At 48.0% G+C, this 20,476-nt stretch overlaps 1 protein-coding gene across 3 annotated transcripts in view; it reads left to right on the top strand.

Moving 5' to 3' along the window:
* The first annotated feature begins 20,220 nt into the window (after positions 1 to 20,220).
* TMCC1 (transmembrane and coiled-coil domain family 1) overlaps positions 20,221 to 20,476 on the top strand; it is a 201,919-nt gene continuing 201,663 nt past the window's right edge. For 2 of the 3 annotated variants that reach the window (XM_034775933.1, XM_034775932.1), the window contains exon 1: positions 20,227 to 20,335. The gene's annotated coding sequence lies outside the window, so the exon portion shown is untranslated. Of the gene's footprint in view, positions 20,336 to 20,476 lie in introns of all 3 variants that reach the window. The other variant, XM_034775931.1, reaches the window with a different exon arrangement.

Below are 20,476 nucleotides of genomic sequence, written 5' to 3'. Positions count from 1 at the left end.
AAATGAAGACTCGGCACACCACTTCTGAAAGTTTGCTGACCCCTGATATAGGGTTTCACTTTCCTTGGAGTGCACTGAAGTGCAGCAGTCTTTTGTTGCACATCAGGTGGGTCTAATTCATACTGCAGTCTGGGGATAACACATTGGTAGAGTAGGCATGAGAAGTAAAGTTCAGACCAAAGTTCAGGAGTATTGTCATAGCCAGAGTTTTGACTGAGCCGATTATAGCAACAGAGGGCCAGCTACAAAGTCTGGCTCCAGATTTGTGTGTCTGAGCTTCCCCTAAATTTGAGATCTTTCAGTTCTGGCATTTTTCTATCATTCCAGGCATTTTCACCAGGCTCATCCATCACCCGGGTATCCAGGGATTAGATGAGGCGCTAAGGAGGCGTTCTCAGAGGTCTGAGGCAACCAGAACCCTGGAAAGGACAGTTACAATTGGTGGAATTCTGGTTTATGAGCCAAGAATCCTCCCACTTTATCTGTCTGCTTTGCTCTGGGCTAGCTCTGGCTTCCGGCTACTCAATAGTTTCTCAGTTCAGAACACCAAAAACCTTGCAGTTCTGTCTGTTGTAAACCCACCACTGTCTACTTCCTACCACTGACTTTTGAAAAGTCAGCTTCAAGTTTACCCATGTTAAGTAGCAACCAGAGATTTCCTGACTAACTAGAGCATTCTGTTCTTCATTTGGCTTCCGTCTCTTTCTTTTGCAACCACACAAGTTTTGCTTTTTGATGAAAGAAAACATGATCTCACCACATTACTGTGCTCTGGCTTGACTGACAACACCCAGGCCTTTTGTAGTGGCACTTAGTGGACTTCACTTAGCAGGAGACGGTTGCATGTCTCTCTGGATATTAAGCATTGGTGAGAGGATGAAGGAAATAGAATGATGCTTCTTCTTTTAGCTATGTTTTCCAGTAGAGACATTAGTAGATTACTGATTCACTCTAGAACTAATGGGCCACATTGACAGAGCATTTCTGGAAAGTGTAGTGAATTTGGAGTTCCTACATTTAAAAAAAAATTCTTTAGCTTACATACTTCTAGTCTGAGTGTCACAACTCCAGGCAGGTCGGCACCATTCAAAAAAAACCACACCACTTAGTGACAAAGCGGGACCCCAGCCTTCTCAGGCCATGCCTGGTGCATAGACTGTGTCTTCCAGAATCAGTGATTGCAATGGGTTCTGGATTCGTTTGCCAGCTTCCATGATTAATAATCTGCAATTGGTACATAATACAGTAGCCAGGACCCTGAGTTATACTGGGGCAGATCCATCCCATTTTTGGCTCACTTGCATGTGTTACCAGTCAGGCTTTGCATCACTTATAATGTGCTTGTGTTGACTCATAGGCTCTGCACAAACAGGGGCCAAGTTACATCCCCAAGATCCAAATCTCAGTCCCCTGAACAAAGCTGGAGTAAATAGGTTTGGTGCAGGCGACCTGTGCAGCGGGAGTGGAGGGATTCGTGTAGGGTTTGTAAAACACCTTGAATGGATGCCTAGACAGGATGAGGCTCCATAAAAGCTATAGAGTCAGGGAAAATTGGGAAGGGTACGGGTGGGTTCTGTTTGGCTCTGGAGGAAGATTTTGGAAGAGGTGGAATTGAAACACGCATTTATGATTCCATCCTGCTTCACATGGTATGGGAGATATTTTGCTATGTTGCACCATTGTTTGTTACCCTATTGTTTTTTATTAGATGTTGCTCATTAAGAGTCTAGTTCAGGTCCCAGTGAGAGCTTTTCCATGGGGCAGTCAATTCTTCAGAGTGAAATCCAATCTCTGGTTTAGTGCTTTACAGTTAGGAAATCTCAATGAAAAGTTTTATGTATCATTATCCAGCAGAGGGAGCCCCTACAGCATCTCCTAGCAATCATGTTGAAACTGACTGAGCATTTCAGAATGGCTTAGGGGTTACATAAGGTCCCCGATCCTACTTTCCAGCATGCATGCAAAACTGCATGAAAATCAGATTTAATTTACCATATTTGCAATGTGCTCTGGGAGTTCTGGAGCATGAACTGTACTAAATACAGCACTGCCATAGCCTGGTTTTTGTCTTGTTCCGTGGGGTTTTCTGCTTCATCAGGGAGAAGATTAAAAACAAACCGGAATGTTTCCTCTCTGGGCATGTGTTCTCCCCTTGTGCCTGCACTGTAACGCACATCACCATAGAGAGGAATTGCAGTGTACCAGTCCATCAGACACCGGAATCATCACCGACCTGCAGACTGCCAGCAACTTGCAAACCTCAGCAAGACAGGATGCACAGATGTGTATATATACACCAACCTTGTTAAACCATGACCGTCTAACATGTTTTAAAACTCAACTTCCTTTCGCTACGCTAGTACTAAGTGGTGTTTAACAATGCATTAATTAGCTCACTTTCCCCCTGTAAGCAAAGCTCTGCCGAGAGAAGAATTAACCTCTTAGGCAAACCTGCCCTGGTGTCTGGATTGCTCTAAGTGTCCACCCTGGACCGTCTCAGTCATGTTCTCAACCTTATTAAGTTAGGCCCAGGTTCATCGTGACTGGCTACATGAATCAGCCTCAGTGCATTTCTTCTGGGAGCCATTTTGTTAACCATTTCTCATTCTTTCCTCCTCCATAACATGATCTTCCTCGAAGAACAGAAATACATATCTGGTCTCCTTCAGCAAAGCAAAGGGAATAATATCAGGCATATCTGAGAAGAATGATGGAAGTTACCGGGGGGAAGGGGAGGGGAAGGAAGAAAGGAAGGAGATATGTCAAGATTGAGCACTTTCCGCTGAGCCTGTGGACTAGCCAGGCTAGCCTCCAGGCTGATTAACAGCTGGGTTGTGGTAGGATCACCTGATTGGCCAAAGGGAGGCCTGCTTTTAAGCTCAGCAGCTGCAGCCACGCATCAGCTGCTCACTGCTTCTGCCCGCAGCTGTGATTGCTCTTGTCCCTGCCTTGTTCCTGTCCTGCTCCAGCCTTCTGTTCCCTGACTCTGGTTCCTGACTCTTGCTGTGACCCTTGGCTCTGGTTTCCAACTTCAACTCCAAACTTTGGTCCCCAGCTCCGGTTCTTCGCCTCCCCACCCCCTCAGCCCAGTTCTAACTAGTGAGCTGTACTGCCAGCACCTGCCCCTGCCAAAATGTGTCGACTGACTAAATATATCCAAGGCCAGGGTTTCACAGTTAGGACTGTGCAGGGTATATAAGCAGAGAATCAGTCAGTGCACTTAATCAAGTATTTTTGCACAAGCATTGGGCACAGGGCACTTGCACGTGACAATAAGCCTTTCACAAATCTATGCATGCAACTGCACATGGCTGGCTTTGAAAATCTGGTGCTCAAAGCTTTGACTGGAAAATTTTAGAGCCTTTTAAGTACTGGCTGCAAAAGCTCCAATGAACCATCTTGTCTTCAGACATCAGAGGGAATAGGTTGCTGGAGCTTGGTATTTGCAGGGCAGGATTGGAGGGAGCACTGTTTGTATAATTCTACCTATGGAAATCCCTCCCTCCTAAAGCAGGGAGGTCTTGGAAGTGTAGGTGACTATACATCCCATTTTGGCCAGGACAGTCCCTTTTTTAAGCCCTGTCCCAGACGTCCTGACTTTTTTTGATCAAGTTGGTAAGAACAAATGGGACAAATATCCACTTTTGTCAAAAAAGTGGGGTGTGGAGGAACGTGCTGGGGGGGAGGGGCAAGCAGCGATGCCAGTTCTGCTGGGGGTGAGGGAGGGGAGGCAGGGCTCAAGCAAACAGTGATGCCAGCAAACAGAGCATAGAAGCTTTTAGTTTATAAGTGCTTTTGACAAGCCCCAATAGTGGTTTTAGTATTCTCTTCTACCTGCGATTGCTTTAAAAAAACAAACATACTGTTATTTTAAAATAGGATTTATTGTTGCTCTAAGGCTTAGAAAGTCCATGGCCAATAGAAACCTTTAAAATAAATGTGTTAAATCTAGCCTAAATTTTCAAAATTGTGTAGTGATTTTAGGTGCCCCAACTTGAGACACCAGAGAGGGGCCTGATTTTCAGAAAGGACTGAACACCCACCTTCTGAACCATTAGCAATTATACTTGAGAACTCACAGAGGGCAGGTGAGGTCCTAGAGGACTGGAGAAAGCCAAACATAATACCTATCTTTAAGGGGGAAAAGGAGAACACGGGGAATTATAGACCAGTCTGCTTAACTCTGACACCTTGAAAGAGCAAATATAGTGCCCATCTTTAAAAAAGGGTAGAAGGAGAACCCGAGGAACTACAGACCAGTCAGCCTCACCTCAGTCCCTGGAAAAATCATGGAGCAGATCCTCAAGGAAACCATTTTGAAGCACTTGGAGGAGAGGAAGGTGATCAGGAACAGTCAACATGCATTCACCAAGGGCAAGTCATGCCTGACCAACCTGATTGCCTTCTATGATGAGATAAGTGGCTCTGGGGATATGGGGAAAGCAGTGGACATGATATATCTTGACTTTAGGAAAGCTTTTGATATGGTCTCCCATAGTATTTTTGCCAGCAAGTTAAAAAAGTTGGATGAATGGACTATAAGGTGGATAGAAAGCTGGCTAGATTGTCGGGCTCAACAGGTAGTGATCAACGGCTTGATGTCTAGTTGGCAGGGCCGGCTCCAGGCACCAGCGAAGGAAGCAGGTGCCTGGGGCAGCCAATAGAAAGGGGTGGCAGTCCGTCCGTTGTTGGGGCGGCAAGTCCAGGTCGTCGTCGTTGGCATTTTGGTGGCAGTTCAATCGTTCCGCTTCAGTCTTCGGCGGCAATTCAGCGGCGGGCCCTTCACTCCCTGTCTTCCTCTTCGGTGGCAGCTCAATCGGGTTTTTCTTTTCTTCTTTCTTTTTTTTCCACCGCTTGGGGCGGCAAAAAAGCTGGAGCCGGCCCTGCTAGTTGGCAGCTGGTATCAAGTGGACTGCCCCAGGGGTCAGTCCTGGCAGGGCCGTCCCCAGGGCCGGCTTTAAGCCGATTCGGCCAATTCCCCAGAATGGGGTCCCACGCCTAAGAGGGCCCCACAACGTCCGGGGCTGCCGGCGGGGGGGGGGGGAAAAACGCATCCTGCTTCTCCCCTCTCCCTCCAGTGCTTGCGCTGCCATACAGCTGATCAGCGCAAGCCTGGGAGGGAGGGGTGAGGAGGAGGAATGCGGCGTGCTTGGGGAAGACGCGGGGCCAGGGTGGGGATTTGGGGAGGGATCCAATGGGGAGGGGGGGGGGGGAGTTGGGGGGGGGGGGGTGTGAGACAATTTGCATCCAGGCGTGGGGCCCCGCACCTGCTAAAGCCCTCCCTGGCCATCTCTATTGATACGCAAAGTACGCAGCTGCGTAGGGCACCAGGAAATTTGGGGTACCACATTTCCTGGTGCCCTGCACAGCTGCGTGCTGCTCCAGCCCCTGCTCCACCTCTTCCCCATGACCCCCACCCCTGCTCCGCCCTGCCTCTTCCCACCCCTTCTCTGCCCCAGCCCCACCCCCACTCCCCTGAGGACTGCTGCAGGGGTCGGGCCTACACTCACCATGTGGTAAGTGGAGCGACCCGGCCCCAGCCTTCTCCACTCCCCTGGCTCCCAGCCGCACCACTGGTGAGTGCTGTGGGGCGATTTCCCCCATCCCCCCAAGGCTGGGAGCCAGGGGAGCAAAGCGGAGCAGTCTGGGATTGGGGGGGGTTCCCCCTTGTCCCCCAGCCCTTCCCCGCAGAGGCCTGGGGTCAGCCCCCCCCCACACAGAGGTCTGGGACCAGCCCTTCACCCCAGCAGAGGCCTGGGGCCCCACACAGCCCTCCCACGGGGGGGCTGCATAGGGCACCAAAATGGCTAGAGACAGCCCTGGGTCCTGGGGCCGGTTTTGACACAGATGACACTAAGCTGGGGGGAGAGGTAGATATGCTGGAGGGTACGGATAGGGTCCAGAGTGACCGATACAAATTGAAGAATTGGGCCAAAAGAAATCGGATGAGGTTCAACAGGACAAGTGCAGAGTCCTGCACTTAGGAAGGAAGAATCCATCCCATGCACTGCTACCGGCTGGGGACCTACTGGCTAAGCAGCAGTTCTGCAGAAAAGTATCTGGGGATTACAGTGGATGAGAAGCTGGTTATGAGTCAGCAGTGTGCCCTTGTTGCCAAGAAGGCTAATGGCATATTGGGCTGCATTAGTAGGAGCATTGCCAGCAGATCGAGGGAAGTGATTATTCCCCTCTATTCGGCACTGGTGAGGCCACATCTGGAGTATTGCATCCAGTTTTGGGTCCCCCACTACAGAAAGAATGTGAACAAATTGGAGAGAGTCCAACGGAGGGCAACGAAAATTATCAGGGGGCTGGGGCACATGACTTATGAGGAGAGGCTGAGGAAACTGGCTTGTTTAGTCTGCAGAAGAGAAGAATGAGGGGGGATTTGATAGCAGCCTTCAACTACCTGAAGGGTGGTTCCAAAGAGGACGGGGCTAGGCTGTTCTCAGTGGTGGCAGATGACAGAACAAGGAGCAATGGTCTCAAGTTGTAGTGGGGGAAGTCTAGGTTGGATATTAGGAAACACTATTTCACTAGGAGGGTGGTGAAGCACTGAAATGGGTTACCTAGGGAGGTGGTGGAATCTCCATCCTTAGAGGTTTTTAAGGCCTGGCTTGACAAAGCCCTGGCTGGGATGATTTAGTTGGTGTTGGTCTTGCTTTGAGCAGGGGGTTGGACTAGATGACCTCCTGAGGTCTCTTCCAACCCTACTCTTCTATGATTCTCTAGTGAAACAAATTATTAAGCAATCAGTTTGAAAGCCCTTGGAGGATAATAAGGTGATAAGTAAAAACCAACATGGATTTGTCAAGAACAAATCATGCCAAACCAACCTAATTTCTTTCTTTGTTAAGGTTACTAGTGGATAGGAGCTAAATGTGACATACCTTGATTTTAGTAAGGCTTTTGATGCAGTCCAACCTGACATTCTTATAAGCAAACTAGGGAATTGTGGTCTAGATTAATTTACTGTAAGGTGGGTGCATAACTGGTGGAACAAATGTACTCAGAGAATAGTTATCAGTGGTTTGCTGTCAAAGTGGGAGGGCGTATCTAGCGGGGTCCTGCAGGGGTCAGTCCTGCGTCTGGTGTTAGTCAACATTTTCATTAATGACTTGGATAAGGGAGTCGAGAGCATACTTACAAAATTTGTGGATGACACCAAGCTGGGAGGGGTTGCACTTTGGAGGACAGGATTAGAATTCAAAACAACCTTGATAAATTGGAGAATTGGTCTGAAATCAACAAGATGAAATTCAATAAAGACAAGTGCAAAATACTACACTTAGGAAGGAAAAAATCAAAGGTACAACTACAACACAGGGCATAACTGGGTAGGTGGTAGAACTGTTAAAAATGTGCTGAGGGTTATAGCGGATCACAAATTGAGTATATCAACAATGTGATGCAGTTGCAAAAAAAAAGCTAATATTCTGGGGTGTGTTAACAGGATTGTCATGTGTAAGGGATGGGAGGTAATTTTCCACTCTACTCAGCACTGGTGAGGCCTCAGCTAGAAAGATGTGGATAAACTGGAGAGAATCCAGAGGAGAGCAACAAAAAATGATAAAAGGTTTAGAAAACATGACCTATAAGAAAAGATTTTTAAAAAACTGCACGTTTAGTCTTCAAAAATGAAGACTGGGGGCGGGGACCTGATAAGTTTTCAAATATGGTAAGCCCTGTTACAAAGAGGATTGTGATCAATTGTTCTCCATGTCTGAAGATAGGACAAGAAGTAATAGGCTTAATCTTCCACAATGGAGGTTTAGGGCATGGCTACACTTTCAGATGTAGAGCTCTGTGAGTGAAACCAGCCCTCGGAGACTGCAGCAGGGAAAGCGCTGCAGTGTGTTCACACTGTCAGCTGCAAGCGCACTGGCGTGGCACTTGCAGCGGCATTGGGAGTGGTGCATTATTGGCAGCTAACCCACAGAACACCTGTTCCCATTCTGGCGCTGTGGGAAGGGGGGGAGGGGCATTCTGGGTCCTGTCCCAATGCCCCGTGATACATCGCTTCGCATCCCAGCAATCCCTGTGCTTCCGTCCACATTTGGTGCCAGCTTTCCACATTTTTTGTACTGCGCGCTCTGTCTTCCCTTTCGGTCTGTGGGAATGGATCCCGAACTGCTGAGGAATATGCTGATGGGTCTCGCCAACACATCACGAATTGCAGTCGAGTTACTCCTTAAGCTACAAACTGACAGTGAGGAGTCCGACGATGATGTCGACTCGCATAATGCTTACGACACAAGATTGCTTGTGGCATTCATGGACATGCTCACCACAGTGGAACACCGCTTTTGGGCTCGGGAAACAAGCACTGAGTGGTGGGATCACATCGTCATGCAAGTCTGGGATGACAAGCAGTGGCTGCAGAACTTTCGGATGAGAAAAGCCACTTTCATGGGACTTGCCCCCACCCTGCGGCGCAAGGACACAAGATTGAGAGCTGCCTTGCCAGCGGAGAAGCGGGTGGCTATTGCAATCTGGAAGCTGGCAACTCCAGACAGTTACTGATCGGTCGCTAACCAGTTTGGAGTGGGAAAGTCAGTAGCTGGAATCGTGTTGATGCAAGTTTGCAGGGCCATTAATCGCATCCTGCTCAGAAGAACCGTGACTCTGGGTAATGTGCATGACATTGTGGCTGGCTTTGCACAAATGGGTTTCCCTAACTGCGGAGGGGCAATAGATGGGACGCATATTCCAATTCTGGCACCAGCCCACCTAGCCTCTGAGTACGTAAATCAGAAGGGGTATTTCTCTATGGTTCTCCAGGTACTTGTGATCACTGTGGGCGTTTCATTGACATTAACGCAGGCTGGTCCGGAAAGGTGCATGACGCACGCATCTTTTGGAACACAGGGCTGTTCAGGAAGCTGCAAGCCGGGACTTCCTTCCCAGACCAGAAGATCACCGTAGGGGAGGTTGAAATGCCCATTGTGATTCTTGGAGACCCCGCTTATCCTTTAATGCCGTGGCTCATGAAACCCTACACAGGGAGCCTTGATAGCAGCAAGGAGCAGTTCAACAACAGGCTGAGTCGGTGCAGAATGACTGTGGAGTGGGCTTTTGGCCATTTAAAGGGCCACTGGCACTGTCTGTATAGGAAGCTGGACCAGGCCGATAACATCCCAATGGTTATATCCGCGGGCTGTACCCTCCATAACATTTGTGAAGGGAAGGGTGAAAGATTCACTCAGGCATGGACCTCGGAGTTTCAATAGCTGGCTGTTCAAATTCAGCCTCCAGAGAGCAGGGCTATTAGAGGGGCCCAGCGCGGGGCTGCAAGGATTAGGGATGCCTTGAGGGAGTAATTTGAGGCTGAAAGCCACCAGTAATGTTTGGTGCCCTGCACGGGAGTGAAGTGCACTGGTTCCAATGTTAGTAGGAATCTGTGTTTGCTACGTACGATGCACTGACTTGCAGTGCCTGTTGCTTTCCTGGGCTACGGTATCTTTTACTTAATGCAATAATAAAGAATGTTTTCAAAGCCAAAAAATTCATTAATTGAAAAGAAAATTCATTGATTGAAAATAAACACAACTGCTTGGGAAACAGGGCAAGGGGGTGGGGTGGGGAATGGGACAATCACAGATTTGTGTATGTCCTGTTATCATACTCAGCCTTCCTGTCTGGAGTGCCGTGCAATGAGTGCTGCACTTCAGGCTGGCTAAAATGCATGGGGATGGGGGTTGAGTGCAGTGGGTTTGGGTCGTAGTTTTCAGGGCTGGATGGTGAAGCTACAGGTGTTGGAGGCAGCTGGTGGCTAAGAACCAGGATGTTGGGAAAGTGGGTTGGTGGTGACATGGGGGCACAAGGGAAAGAGTTTTGGGACAAGGGCTGCAGGTGGGGACGGGCACGGAAGTGCTCCGCCTGCATTGCTACAAGCACCTGTATCGAGTCTGCTTGGTGTTCTGCCTTCATGATGCTTAGCAGCTGCTCCGTTCTTTAGTGCCGGCAATCAGCATTCTGCTGGCGGACCCTCCTTTCACTCTCCCAGCACTCCTGCACTTTTTGACTTTCATTAAGGGACTGCTGCATTACTTCATGCAGCATGTTCTCTTTGCTTCTTCGCGGACACTTCTTGATTCTTTGGAATCTTTCGGCCGTTGATAACAAGGACGGCTGGGATCTCAAGGTTGCATCTGTAAAGCCAAAATGCAACACTTAACAGAGGCAGCATTGTTCACACCAGACAGAACAACGATTCAGCTGTACTTAAAGACAAGCACAGTGTGCACAATAGCAGAAATTGCCCATCCCAAAGCGAGTGCACATAACCCACAGGAGCCCCAAAATGGTGAGTAAGCACCGGACAAGGGGGACTGATTGTTTCACGGCCGTACTGTCCTCTGGGATTCTGTGCCTGCAGAATCTGTGCCTAACACCTGCAGGGGGACCTATACTGAACACTGTCCCCACATTTTCCACAGGATGAGTTCGTCCTGGAAGATATCTCTCTGCTGAGGGTGACCTGGGAAGCAAGGGAGGGTCTTCTACTACAATGCAGCTTCTGCTCTGGCCCATATGCAGCTTGCCTGTGTGCAGCAATGGTCACCCCGCCTGTCACGGCACAGGGGCGCAGCCATGTTAGCCTTACTGGGACAAGGAGCAAAGTAGCTCTGCCAAGGAACCTGCACAAGCAGATTGCCCAGCTTCTGCATGAGACCTTTGAAGAGATCACTGAGGCCGATTACCACGACGTGAGACAGCACATCAACACCCTATTCTGCATCTAGGCATGCATGCAGCCCTAACCCTCCTCGCCCCAAGAACCCGCACCGAACAACTTCCGTCCCAAAATAAAAGCCTCTTACCAGGCACCTCCTCTGGTGTTTGTTTGGTGCATTTGGATTCTGGAATTTTGGGCTAATCCATTAAAGAGGTTCAAAGTTCACATCTGGATCTGCGTCCTACTTGCTTGGATCACCCTCTAGTTCAGGGGTGGGCAAACTTTTTAGCCTGAGGGCCACATCTGGGTGTGGAAATTGTATGCAGGGCAATGAATGTAGGGCTAGGGCAGGGGACTGGGGTCTGGGAGGGAGTGCAGGGTGTTGGAGGGGGTATGGGGTGTGTCAGGGGGCTCAAGGCAAGGGGTTGGGGTGCAGGAGGAGTGCGGGGTGCAGGAGGGGGGCCAGGGCAGGGGGTTGGGGTGCAGGGTGTGGCAGGGGGCTCAGGGCAGGGGGTTGGGGTGCAGGAGGGGTGCGGCAGGGAGCTCAAGGCAGGGGGTTAGAGGGCTCAGGCCAGGGGGTTGGGGTGCGGGCTCCAGCCTGGCACTGCTTACCTTGAGCAGCTCCGGGGTGGCAGCAGTGCACAGCATAGCTAAGGCAGGCTTCCTTAGCTCCTGGAATGGCCAGCATGTCCAGCAGTGGCTCCTGGGGGGTGGAGTGGGGTAGGTGGCTCCACCATGCACTGCCCTTGGCTGTAGGTACAGGGATAGCTCTGTGGTTTGAGCATTGGCTTGCTAAACCCAGGGTTATGAGTTCAATCCTTGAGGGGGCCACTTAGGGATCTGGGGCAAAATCAGTACTTGGTCCTGCTAGTGAAGGCAGGGGGCTGGACTTAATGACCTTTCAGGGTCCCTTCCAGCTCCAGATAGGTATATCTCTATATATTAGGTATCACCCCTGAAGCTCCCATTGGCCACAGTTCCCTATTCCTGGCCAATGGGTGGTGCCTACAGGCAAGGGCACTGTACAGAGCCCTCCTGCCCCCAGGGGCCACAGGAATGTGGTGCCAGCCACTTCCGGGAGCAGTGTTGGGCCAGCCAGCCTCCAGGCTGGATAGAAAGTCCTGACAGGGTGGAGCCGGCCTGTGGGCTGTTGTTTGTTCTCTCCTGCTCTAGTTCAAAGGTCTGTGATTATTGGGTCTATATTTTGGGTCCCTTTTGAAGTTCGCTCATCACTAGCTTATAGTGGAAAAGTCTCAAAAAACCTTGGCTCTCATATTATCTAGTCTCTCCAGATTTACCCAATTACCAGGTGTGGTTTTGCCCTTAAAGTAAGATTATTGCATGCATATTTCTGAAAATCCTCTTAGTGAACTTCTGACTCCCCTCGTGCTTTTTATACTTTCCCAGTTGCTGGTCCATTTTCAGTTAAACCCTGCAGGACACATTTCTTTTTTTGTAATGGTAAGCTTTGCTGCACAGCACTTTTTCTTCCTGCCATGATAACAAAAGCAGCATTATTATGACTGCTGACATTTTTGCTGGAATGAGAGTGACGGAAGTAAAAAAAAAAATATGCTCAAGTGATCGGCATTGTGTTTGCTAACAAGGCTAACTGTGCTGCTTTATTTTTAATTTTAAAAGAACAGATACTGTCCCCGCCTACCCTTGCGCAAATGCTGCTAAGGATGGAATCTATCAAGGGAGGGTGATCATGAAACACATTTTGCCTGACAAGCTTTACATGTGCAGTTGTGCATCTAACATTTAAAAAAAATCAGAATGCAACTGCATGCCTAACTTTGTGCATGTATTTAACATATTTGTATAAACAAATTACCAGAACTGTCTATTTATGTATGTCCAAATATTGTGTGGGACTTTGGGATAATTGCACGTGTAACCCACAGGCTTGCATTGCAGAATTTAGTGGTGTAAATAAGGGAAGAAACGGTGGGAGGAGACACACACATATATGAACCTCTGAAATGCAACCATCTCTGGGGTGGAAAGTAGCAGTTATTTAATAGCACACAGCAAAACTACACAACAATCATGGACAAAAAGCAGAATCCAATTGAAACCACAGGGGGATGTACAGAGACCAAATGTACTAACTCAGTTGGATTTAAACCAAGGAACAAAAACTAATGGCCCAGTTCCCAGGGAATCTATATTATTTGCCAGCATCAAGACCTCTGTCTTTTGCATGAGAAATAAAACAACACCACAAACAACACAGCACCCCCAAGCACAAGGACTGGGCGTCGATTCTGTCTTGACTCTGAAGGAAGAGTGCCATCTGCTGAGGCATCCATATTACTTCCTGCAGCCTCTGTTTTCCTTAGACGTCTCCCAGTTAAGTGCTGATGAAGTTCTTCACCGAGTTTGGGAGATCTGATGAGATCACAGCCAAAGGTGGCATGGCTGTAAGGATGAGACCGACGTGGGTGCTGGCAGGAGGTTGGTTTGTACCAGATAGCTGTGTGTTTTTTCTCCAGGATTTTTCAACATGCTGCTGCCTGGTAAAGGAGTTGGGGAGGGAAAAGTGGAGAGACTCCGAGGTGCCCAAATACTACTGAGCTAGCAAAGCAAGCTCCAGATTCGATAAGCTTTGCTCCATCAAAGCACGCAGTGGGGTCAGTCCCCATCTCTACTGTTCTCTCGATGTCCTTGGAAGAGAAGGGAAGGAAGAGGTGAACTGGGGTAAGAAGCCAAAGCAAAGATTTGAGAAGAATACACTGACATAGACTGTTTAAGCACTATTATCTGTTCCAGGTATATCTAAATGCAATCCAGAAGAGACTCCATTCACAATCTCTGATAAATCCTGTTAGGTGATTTTGTATTTCCTTGGGTTGTACTATGTTGTGTGTATAGTTCTTATCAGGTCTCTTCCATGCAAAGTAAACAGCAACTGAGCAGCTAAATGGGATAGCTCAGTGGTTTGAGCATTGGTTTGCTTAACCTAGGGTTGTGAGCTCAATCCTTGAGGGGGCGAATTAGGGAACTGGAATAAAAAAATCTGTATGGGGATTGGTCCTACTTTGAGCAGGGCGTTGGACTAGATGACCTCCTGAAGTCCCTTCCAACCCTGCTGTTCTATGATTAGTTACCTGCTAAGGCAAAATTCAGGAACATATCTTCTTTATCACACACACTTCAAAAGCATAGCCAAGAGAACAGACCCCAGACTTCACCAGGACAAAGGAATTTCCCAATCCCCTAAGCAATAGTTCTGTTTTGATGCAGTTCTTGGGGCAGGTCTACACTTAAAACCCCGCAGCGGCACTTAAATGAAGACACTACTACACTGATGGGAAAGCTTCTCCCATTGGCATAGTTAATCCACCTCCCCAAGAGATGGTAGCTATGTCAGCAGGAGAAGCCCTCTTGTCAACACAGCGCTGTCTATACTGGGGGTTAGGTTGGCATAACTGCATCGCTCAGGGGTGTGTGGATTTTTCACACTCCCGAACGATGTAGTTATACCAATGTAAGTTTGTAATGTAGACCTGGCCTTGGTTTTTCTGTCAGAGTCATAATATAGAGGAGTTAAAGAGGGACCCAAGCTGTGAAGTCAGGGTCACCATCTTGATTTCAAACCCCTCTACTTCCAAAGTTTGGTAGAGTTCAGATCCCCAGGTTTATGCAATGGATTTAATCTCAATCACCATTTCCGGCAAAACAGCTGATGCATGTTGGAGCCTTCAAAACCATAGTGCAGCAGCCATCCAGTGCTAGTTTTTATAGTGACTAAAGAACTAAGGTTTGATTTGAATGCAATTTATCAACACATTACATTTAACAGTAGTCCCTGGTTAGGTTACTGATGATAGATTGCAAGTCCCAGTCTACCATCTACTACTCAGACTCTTCTCAGCAACTTCAGATGTAAAGAAGCACATATAAAAGTCTAGTTAAAAGAAAGGTAGTGAACAGCAGCGAAGTCTCCAGAGGAAAGAAGGAGTAAGGATGGATCCTAACAAGTACAGGGACACTCCTCTTACTGAAGGGCCTGGTTAACAAAGTTACTCCCGTTACCAACTTGCCTTTATCAGGGTGGCCTGATAAAGGTTAAGCAGAATTGTGCTCACTACATTTGTGGATTGCAAGTTAGTTGAATGATTCAACAGCAAAAAGAATAGTTAGTCAGTGAGGTGTTTTCCTCTAGGAAGCCAAGTAAGTAGCAGAAAAGGAAACTTCCCAGCTTTGGGCTCAAGCCAGACCCATCACTGGTTGTGCAGACCAGACTTCCAAAGGCATTCTCCCACCTCTGTTTCCCAAGCAGATCCCCTTACAGGGCTTAACAGTTATTTACACCAGTGCAAGGTGCTACCGAATCAGAATAATCTCTTACATTAATTTTGCCCTGGTATAAATGACTACACAAAGTGCAGGGCAATGGTGAATCAATCCCCCAGCCCACTCTCCTAGGCACCTATGTAAGGAGAGGGGGAATCTGGATTTATGTTAACCACTCAATTACCGGAGGCCAGTTCGTGCCCTTGAACTCTTTTACATGCAGGTCTAAAAATCTGAACTGTGCGTGCATGTATGTATGTATGTATATACACATGAACTGGTGATTTTTCAAAGGTGTTTCCATTGACTTCAGTAGCTCTGAAAATCAGGCCAATAAATTCATATATATATATATATATATTATGGGTGTAGTATAAGAAGCTCCATAAAATAGAACATATATGAAATGTCATCCATATATTACTCAAAAATGATTACTAAGTACTCATTTAAAATCAATTATACTTATTTATAAATGTACTACTTCTTCACAGACGCTGTTTTTGACCTCTTTTAAAACATAAGTAACTATGCCAAAACATGCAATATGTGATCCCTTTATATAGGGTATAGTCATGTTATAATTATTTGCTTAGATGCCTGGTTTGTCATTTTTGCATAATGAATAAAACCACAGATAATCTGGGAGCTTTTGCATTTTTAACAGGGTTGTTAGTGATGTTGTTATTCTTATATAAAAAGCCAAACTGATGCCTAGCTGGGGTCTGACATTAATAAGTTAGTGAATGGTTCATTTCTTATGAAATGATAAATACAACCAGAAAAAAAAATCTTATCTGCTTCTCACCATTTATGTTGTTTGTTTACTTTGTGTATTCCTCTAGTTTTAGGCAATGAAACTGAACCCATCAGTTTTACTCTCTGGTTCTTATGCACAGACACAGGATCCTAGTGTTTGGGATTTCATTGCCAAAGAGAGATGTTTATAGCCCCATAAATAGTTTACACTGATGTTTTAAAACATGATAAAAACATTCTTGTTAATTTCTAAATTTGTAAAAACAATAAAGGAAAACAACAAAATAAAACAAAATCACCTACCTTTTGTCCCTAAGTTACTTGACATTAGCTCTAGATCAGTGGCTCTCAACCTTTCCAGATTACTGTACCCCTTTAAGGAGTCTAATTTGTCTTGCGTACCCCCAAGTTTCACCTTATTTAAAAACTACTTGCTTACAAAATCAGACATAAAAATATAAAATTGTCATAGCACACTATTGCTTACTTTCTCATTTTTACCATATAAATATAAATACTGTACTTACATTTCAGTGTATCGTATATAGAACAGTATAAACAAGTCATTGTGTGAAATTTTAGTTTGTGCTGACTTCACTAGTGCTTTTTATGTTGCTTGTTGTAAAACTAGGCAAATATCTAGATGAGTTGATGTACCCCTTGGAAGACCTCTGCATACCCCCAGGGGTACACGTACCCTGGTTGAGAACCACTTCAAATCCTTATGAAGTACAGAGCAGGGAACCTTAGAGGACTAATCATTTATGAAGAAGCATAAGATGTCTTTTGACTACTGAAACTGGCCACTCCATTCACTGGAGCATTAATGGGGTGCTATTAAAGGGTGAAACACCCACCATAGAATTCTGCTTCCACAGCTCAGCAGTGCTATTGTCAATGGTGGTTATTAGCTTTAGCGTGCAAGGATCCTCAGATTTTTTTTCTTTCCTGCCTTTAGGTTCTTTTGGCATGTCAAGATCCATGTTCTTGCTGGTCCTCCTGTGACTATAAATTCAGCTGGCAGTGCTTAAATTCAAAATGCAGCTCATGCCACTCTCCACACCCTAACATAGCATAGTCAGAATTCTCTTTTTGCCTCCAGCTATTCTGGCCTGCTGTGATTTGGTGGGGGGAGGGACAGAGGAAGAAGAGTAGAGGGAGGAATATTGGCCAGCGTAGATTAATACATGTGATTTAAGAGGAAATATGAATGTTAACATCAAAAGAGATGTGTATTATTTTTAATGAGTCATTGTATAAATTTCAGACTTTTCCACCATTACTACATTAATTGCATCAGACAAACACAGATCAAGGCCCCTTTTTTCATCAAATCAGCTTCCACAGAAAGGGCTACAACTTCTAAAAATACACAAGCACAGTCACATTGGATAATGTCACAGATCAGCTGAATGTAATTTCTGTTGGGTTCTGATCTGTGGCACTGTCTTGAAACAAATCCACCATGTTGCTTTCGTCTTTTCTAAAAGGTACATTGTTTGATCCGTGTATCCCTCTAATCAGTACATCTTCCTGGTGGGGTCTACTGTACAGCATTAATAATGCTGTTCCCACTGCAGAAGGATCTCACATCACAAGAAGGGGAGTAGAAGCCAAGTACCAGAGCTAAAACACCTAGGGCAAGCTACCGTAGGCCAAATTCATTCACTAGGCCTGATTCTCTATTCCAGCTGAGGTGTACTCAACACAAAAATAAAGAAGCAGGGATAAGGCAAAGCTAGCACTAAGGTGTAGTCTTCTGGGCCAGGCTGTGTGGGGCTTGCTTGGCCCCTGATGGAAATCAGACTACATAATTTATTTGCCCAGGCTCCCCATTTCCTCCTAGGGAACCTTAGGGTTGCTGGCTGCTCTGGTGGCGGCTGTCCCATCCCCAGCTCCCAGCATCGCCACCACTAACCATCCAGCCCTACTGCACACCCATAGCACACCCATCAGCTTCAGACCTGCGATTGATACCAGCCATTAACACCTTCCAGCATAACAATATGATCCAGGAAGCAGTAATGCAAGTGATTGGGCTACAGACAAGGATTTTGTGGGTCTTCTGTTTTCCAGCTTGATTAGTGCTTACATCGAGCAGTTACGGCCTTACAGAAACTCACAAAATAGATGGGTTATGCACTACACCTTTGAGCACACTGTCCATTTACTGGAGAGCACAGTACTTTATGTTACTTTCTCCTGTATCTGCTGCCTCTTATTCTTCCTTCTCTTCCAAATATAACACCCATCTCATCTAAAAGGAGGCTGTCCAAAGAGCGGATGGTTCACTGTATTTCAGGATCTGCCCTCAGCTGCCTAAATCAAGATCTTCAGCCTAGCTGGACCCGGGCAGCAGAGACAAGAGATAGCCATTGAACTGTTTCAATGTGTGTAGCACACAGCACTCTACGCCCATTCTTGTAGTCAGGAATGGCTCGAGGTCTTCCAGGACTCAACGTAAACTGCCATATATACCCTCCTCCCCCAGCAAAAGCATAAAAACCATGCTGGTAGGCACTTCGGGTTAACGTTGAAGATCTTATCCCCAGTCCGCCCAAAAATAGTGCAGACTAACCCCTGTCTCTTCTGGGTTATCTTGAATAAAGATTGAAACCACATGTGCCTGTGTGTGTTCCCTATTCCTATCTGTGTCACCCCTCCAGAAAAGCTTCAACTGATTTAAATCTTACTTCTGCTAAGGTGCCTGGGAGTATTGGGGTCATTTGCAGCTGCAGAAGTTGATGATGCTCTGGGTAGGGTTGACAAGTATCCAGTTTTTGACCAGAACACCTGGTTGAAAGGGGATCCTGGCAGCTCCGGTCAGCACCGCTGACCAGGCCATTAGAAGTCCAGTTGGCGTGGGGCTGGCAGGCTCCCTACCTGGCTCTGCGCAGCTCCCTGGAAACGGCCGGAAAATTCCTGCAGTCTCTTCGGTGGATGGATGTCAAGGGGGGCTCTGCACGCTGCTCCCACCCAGAGCGCTGGCTCCGCAGCCCCGGCGCCTGTGGGTGGAGGCAGTGCGCAGAGCCACCTGGCCGCCCCTGCACCTAAGAGCCGAGGGACATGTTGCCACTTCCAGGGAGCCGACTGAGGTAAGCGCCACCCGGATCCTGCACCCCTCACCATCTCCTGCCCCAGCCTGTATCCCAAACCCCTCATAGAATCATAGAAGATTATGGTTGTAAAAGACCGCAGGAGGTCATCTAGTCCAACCCCCTGCTCAAAGCAGGACCAACACCAACTAAATCATCCCAGCCAGGGCTTTGTCAAGCCGGGCCTTAAAAACCTCTAATGATGGAGATTCCACCATCTCCCTAGGTAACCCATTCCAGTGCTTCACCACACTCCTAGTGAAATAGTGTTTCCTAATATCCAACCTAGACCTCCCGCACTGCAACTTGAGACCATTGATTCTTGTTCTGTCATCCGCCACCATTGAGAACAGCCTAGCTCCATTCCCTTTGGAATCCCCCTTCAGGTAGTTGAAGATTGCTGTCAAATCCCCCCTTCACTCTTCTGCAGACGTCTGTTCGCTCAGCCTCTGCACCCGCCCCCTAATAATTTTTGTTGCCCTCTGCTGGACTCTTTCCCATTTGTTCACATCCTTTCTGTAGTGGAGGACCCCAAACTGGCCGCAATACTCCAGATGTGCCCTCACCAGTGCCAAATAGAGGGGAATAATCACTTCTCTTGATCTGCTGGCAATGCTCCTACTAATGCTACAAAATGCCACCCCCCCCAAACCGCCTAGGTTGCCTAAATGGAAGCGCCGGCCCTGATTGGCTGCCAACGAGACATCGAACCGTTGAGCACTACCTGCTGAGCCCAATGATCTAGCCAGCTTTCTATCAACCTTATTGTCCCTTCATCCAATCCATACTTTTTTAATTTGCTGGCGAGAATACTGTGGCTCCGCAGTATCATCTCTGGCCCCACCACAGAGCCTGCACCCCCAGCTGGAGCCCTCACCGCCGCCCACACCCTAACTCCCTGCCCCAGCGCGGTGACAATGTGGGAATGAGAGTCGGGGAGAGCGAGCAACAGAGGGCGGGGGGCATGCAGTGAGTGGGGGGCATGGCCTCGGAGAAGGGGCGGGGAAAGGGTGTTTGGTTCTGTGCAATTAGAAAGTGGGCAACCTTAGCTCTGGGCTTGTCCTGGTTGTAGGTTTTAGTCCTTGGCTTCTGTGTGCAATGGCAAATGATATCGAAAAACCTTTGACACCTGATAAATGTGCCTGTATGAAACTAATACCCCTCCTCATTCAGTCAGGTAGGGCCAAGTTAGCCCCTGGTAACTCCCCTAAACCCAAATCTCTGTTTCAGCTAAAAAGGGGGGGTCTCAAAACGCGGTTCCCACGAGGGGCGGGGCTTGCGCTGATTTGGGGGAGAGGGCTCCGCCCACTGCTGAGGGGCGTGTCCTAAGCTGGCGCAGCCCCCTGACATCACAGTGCGTGGCCTATCTCGTTGCCTGCGTGGTGACGTGGGGCGTTGCAGTGGGGCGGGACGGTTGGTGGTGGCGGCGCCGGGAGCCGGGGATGGGGCAGCCGCCGCCAGAGCAGCCAGGGACCGGGTGTCGCTTCCCGCCCCTAAGCCGGTAAGTGGCCCCTTCCCGCCTCCAGCTGCAGGGGCTTTGTCTTCCCGTGCGCCCCGGGGCCCGAGCTCCCCTCCCGTCCCCCCCGCTCCCCCGGGGCCCTTCCACCCCCCCAGGGGCCCGAGCTCCCCTCCCGTCCCCCCC

The sequence above is a fragment of the Trachemys scripta genome, chromosome 7 (assembly GCF_013100865.1).
Source record: "Trachemys scripta elegans isolate TJP31775 chromosome 7, CAS_Tse_1.0, whole genome shotgun sequence".
NCBI classification, from domain to species: domain Eukaryota; kingdom Metazoa; phylum Chordata; order Testudines; family Emydidae; genus Trachemys; species Trachemys scripta.
The sequence above is the reverse complement of the archived record's forward strand: the minus strand, read 5'-3'. Positions and strand labels throughout refer to the sequence as shown.